Source organism: Manis pentadactyla, chromosome 4 (assembly GCF_030020395.1).
Source record: "Manis pentadactyla isolate mManPen7 chromosome 4, mManPen7.hap1, whole genome shotgun sequence".
Classification (NCBI taxonomy): Eukaryota; Metazoa; Chordata; class Mammalia; order Pholidota; family Manidae; genus Manis; species Manis pentadactyla.
This window is the reverse complement of record NC_080022.1, coordinates 18,247,739-18,252,672: the sequence shown is the minus strand read 5'-3', so window position 1 is coordinate 18,252,672 and position 4,934 is coordinate 18,247,739. Positions and strand designations below refer to the sequence as shown.

At 49.9% G+C, this 4,934-nt stretch overlaps 1 long non-coding RNA gene across 1 annotated transcript; it reads right to left on the bottom strand.

Annotated features, from left to right (window-relative positions):
- Positions 1-4,111, bottom strand: LOC118926867 (uncharacterized). Its single transcript, XR_005030644.2, has 3 exons — positions 3,978-4,111; positions 3,081-3,231; positions 1-1,450 (listed from the first exon to the last, which is right to left on the bottom strand). It is a non-coding gene; the product is annotated as an uncharacterized LOC118926867 (long non-coding RNA).
- Positions 4,112-4,934: the final 823 nt, after the last annotated feature.

The following is a 4,934-nucleotide window of genomic DNA, read 5'->3' as shown; positions in this document are numbered from 1 at the left end:
AGCCTGGCTAAGAAAACCACAAATTTAAGACGCAATATCAAGGAAGCCTGACAAATGCTGGGGTAGAGAAAATGCACATTATTCACACACGCCATGAAAGTGTATGCTGGGGGGTCTATCTTAGTCTGGGTGGAGGAGAATCAGGGAATGCTTTCCAGAGCCAAGCATGCTTAACACAGATATAATCCAGTACCTGCTCTGTGCCAGGCACGGTCCTAGGCCCTTGGAACGCCGCAGAATAGTCTCTGCTCTCACAGAACTTCCTTTTTAGCAGGGAGCTGGGCTCCACTACAAACAGACAAATAAATATACAAAGTGCCAGGGGTCAATGTGCTATGATGAAAAAATAAAACAGCGTCAGAGGACAGAAGGTTTACCCATCTGTGAAATGGGGATACTACAAGTTCCTAGCTCAAACTCTCGTCACAAGGATTAAATGAAATAACAAGTAGAAAGTAGTTCAGTGTCTGACCCAGAGAGTTAGATACTTCACATGCTCTACAAATGTTCAAGAAATGTCTATTAATATGTCATTTATTTGACAATAATTTTTTGAGAATTATTAAATATGTACCAGGCCCTGAGTGAACATCAGAGGACATGACCCAGCCACAGTGTTCAAGAAGTTCATAGCAGCCTAGAGGGGGAGACAGATAAATAGGCAATTCTAAATATCATGTGATAAGAACATGAGTTATCAAGTGTTTGCTATGTACCAGGCACTATTTTGAGCATTTTGTCTGTATTAAGTCATGTAATCTTCATAACAACTCTGAGATAAGCACTCTTTTACAAATGAAGAAACTTAGGCAGAGGGGTAAGGTAATTAGCCTAGAGTTACACAGTCAGTGTAAAAGGAGCACAGCTAGAATTTTGTACTAGGGAATCCCAGTGTATTATGGCACCCCAGAGGAGGGGTCCTGACAGGACAGATCAAGGAGGGCTTCCTGGAGGAGGGCACACCTAGGATGAGGTTTGCATGATATTAGCTGGGCAGATGGGGAAGGACTTTCAGGAGGAAAGCCCTAGAGGAAAAAGCTTGTGCACAGGCTGGAGATGAGAGTAAGTAGGTCCTTTTGGTGCTCAGCCATGAGTCTGAGACCAGGGCATAGAGAATCTGGTGGGGAGGGTTAGCTGCCTGCCCCACCTGAGGTCCTCCAGGTTGATTGGGAAAGGGACTTTATTAATGTGGACACTGTGCAGGGGGTGAGTGAGTGCAAAGTAGGGCAGGAAGAGGGACAGTTCTGAGATTTTGCCCACTGAGCTGCCAGGCACCCAGTTCAGTGGAAAGAGCCACAGGGCTGGGAGACTCCCAGTCAGACCCAGGGACTCTCCTGAAGGGCCAGAACAGAGAAGGGGAAGCGAGAACAGTGAGAGGGGAGATGATCCCAGGAACGGCAGCCTTGGTACCCAGTGGGATCTGAGGCTTGGGTCTGGTTGTTCTTCTTGTCTGAAAGAATAAAAAACCAAAAACTGTTTTGCGAGGTTATGCAAATATGTGGTAAGATAGATAAATAATAATTCAGCAGTCGCATGGAGCCTGCGGCACAGACACCCCTCCCTCACCCTATGGCTCATTTCCCCTCCCCCAGGCCCCAATTTATCCATTTTCCTGAGTTGCCTTCCAAAGACAGTCTATGCATACATGCATAGGATTGTGCAGAGCTATCCCATAGAGGAATTTTAATAATGAATTTTAATGTTCTTCCTTTTGTGGGGGGCAGACTACTAAAAAGTAAAATACATTCGTTGCAGAGAACACTAGGGGGAAAACCAAAAAGCAAAGAAGCAGAAAAAGCTAAGATGCAAAGGCAATCACTGTTAACGTTTTTCAACCCAGGATTTCTGCTTTAATAAAAGAATACAAATAACCCTTGAACGCATGGTGAAAGCATCTTTGCATTCTTTACCACATTCCATCTGCCCCCTCCTAATGGTATACTTAAAATAATGAGAATTATTGTAACTTCAAAGGAGAATGGAGGCTTGGAGAACTCGAGTCCTATGGAGCAAGCTGTCCTGGCTCTCAATGTCCTCCACACGTCTGTCCTTCCACCTTCTCCTGTCTCTCAGGCCAGAGGAGGGGGCTGCCTCCCTGATCACCAAAGATGAAACCTGGCTTCCTGCCTTTGTCTGCCAGCCGCAGGTCCCCTTGCTGCAGCCACCACCAGCTGCAGTGACTCATGGAATGACACACTGGCCTGATGGGACTTCTCTCTCTCTCCTCCCTCCTGCCGACCCACTGCTGGGATAGGGACCTGGGGAGGGAGGCACAGGGCAGGTTGAAAGCACTGGCCTTGGAGTCAGACTGCCTGGATTTGTAGCCCAGCTCTGCCCTTGCAGCTGTGTGACCTGAGGCAAATCACTTACTCTTTCTGCATTTCCCCTTCCCCAGCTGTAAAATGGGGCAGTAACAGTACTTCCTCCTAGAACTGTCACAAGGTTTAAATGCTCCCGAACTGCGCACATATGATACACGCTCAGGAACATGAGCTCTTATCTTTCTGGTGAGGTGGGGAGGGCGAGTTCTGTGTCCTGAGGGCCCTGTCTCTGCACCCCCCCAACCACTACCCTGCCCACAAGCCCCAGCTTCCCAGAAGCCCACAGATCTTTATCCCCTCTGACTCTCTTCCCAGGCTTTCCCGGCTGAGGAAATCTTTCTCATAGTTGAGGATTCAGAGGCTAAGCCTCCAGGGAGCCTCCCACAAATACACCTCCACCCTCAGTCCAAATAAACCTCTTCCTCCTCCTGATCCGGCACCACCAGACACTGGATGAACACATTGTATTAAAATTATGTATGTAACCCAGGGGTCTTCCCAGGTCCTCCAGCTGACAAAGGTCACTAATTCTTTAAAGTTGCATCCACAACCCCTTTATACCTTCCCAACAGACCCCTCCTCCTGCCAGCCTCCCTATTCTGGGAAAGCTTGCTTCAATCTCAGCTGGCTGGGGTTGGGGACAGCCAAAGGGGGTAAGCCAATCAGCTCTTGGCATTGTCTTGATGCTGGTGTTGGTCCAGGGATGACCCCATGGCACAGTTTGCCCAACGACTGAAGGTAAGGGCTTAAAGGTCTTACAGGCCTCTTCCTCTTGCTGGAGAAAAGTAGGGATGTGTGATGCTCCTCCAGGTGTTTCAGGCAGCCTTCTTGCCACCAACAGGGTAGCTACCCTTGGACTGAAGCCACTGTGCAGAGCAGGAGACAGCAGGCTCCTGGCCCATAGCAGGAGCTGAAAATAAAATATTGGACTTTATGTTTTTTTCCCATTGTACAGATGAAACCAAGTCTCAGAGAGTCTAAGGTTACACATGTAGTAAGAGCATCAAACCCACATGATCTAGCTCTAGATCTTAACCACCTGATTCAAACTCCCAGTGCCTGCCTGCCAGAAGCCCTGGAGATATGCCCTTTATAGGCAGCCCACTGCAGCCTCCCAGGGCCGCATCCGCTGAACTGTCAATCTGCAGGCACTTCTAGAGGCTCAGGTGTGCTGTCTGCACGCCCACTCCCACTCCCGGAGCACCACTCCATCCTGTCCCCATCACAGCCTACCTACCACTGTCAAGGGCTGGATGTGGCAGATGGTGTGCAAGGCTGGTGGTGACAGTGCGGGAACCACCACTAAACAACAGCAATTTAAATATTAAATATCCTTCTTAAATGTTCAGCAAACTTTCCCCCTACAGAATCTTCTGAACTCCAGACAGGTTGCTTCCTTCTTTAGCCTCCATTTCTGTTTTTCCCTTCTTCCTGCTTCCAGGTCTCTAATCTCTCCTTATTTACTTACCTTAGGCCTCCCTCCAGCCCTCCAGCCCTCCAGCCCTCCAGCCCTCCAGGCCAGGGCCAGGGAGAGTGCAGGGCCTTTCACACCCAAGGCAGCCACCGCCATAGTTGGCCATGCAAAGACCCCCATCTCCCTAGAGGAATGATGTGACCAGGTTTTAATCTAACATGGCCCCCGTAGTCTGGGAGCACCTTGAGGCTCTGGGTTGGGTGGATCCAGATCTGTGGCTCTGGGGCCCATCCTGGTTCCAGTGAGCGTCCAAGGAAGGAAGGATGAATTCATGGCACTCCTGGCCTTCCCAGCCTGGCTGCTTGCCCCACCTCCCGATGAGTCAGCACTGAAGCCAGGCCTCTCCGCCTTTCCTGTTCTCTTCTTGGGCTCCGGAAGAATAGCAGGATGTGAGCTGCGCCCAGGCCGGTTTGGGACTTGGCAGCGTTGCAGGTGTCGGCAGGCCGTCCCCCAGAGGCGAGGCCCACTGCTCAGTTGCCTACAGCCACTGCCACCTCTCATTCCGAGGATGGCAGAATCCCATCCCAGGAGATGCCTGTGGATGGGAGGGTCCATGGTGCCATTGAACTGTCCAACAGAGGAGAGCAAAAAGCAGACGAGACAGGGTCAGAGAATTTCAGGAGAAGAACCTGGGGCCAGAGGGCCTGGGTCTGAATCCCTGGGCACATTACTTTAACTCTCTGCCTCATCTGTAAAAAAAAATAAACAGGGGTAATAATAGACACTCCACTCAAGATTAAGAGGAGTACGTGCATTTATATCGGGAAAGCACTCAGAAGAGAGGGCGGCACATAAAAAGCACTAAGTCAATGTTTGCTTCATGACAAACATAAACTCAGTAAACGTTTAGTGAGGGCCTACCATGGGCCAGGCCCAGACCAGGTTCTGGGGCCACAGCAGTGAGCGAGAACAAGGACAAAGGAGCTGACCTCAAAGAAAAGGCATCTGGCCCCTCCTCGAGGGGGACCAGGTCAGTAGGGTGGGACGAGCCTGGAATCTGTTAGCAAATGGCACCTACAATCAAGTCTAAATGTCACTGAACAAATGGGGAAACCGAGGTCTGGGGAGAGGCAGGTTGTTGCCCAACATCTTACAGCTGGAGAGTAAGAACAACCTGCGGAGCACTTTTAATGTGCCAG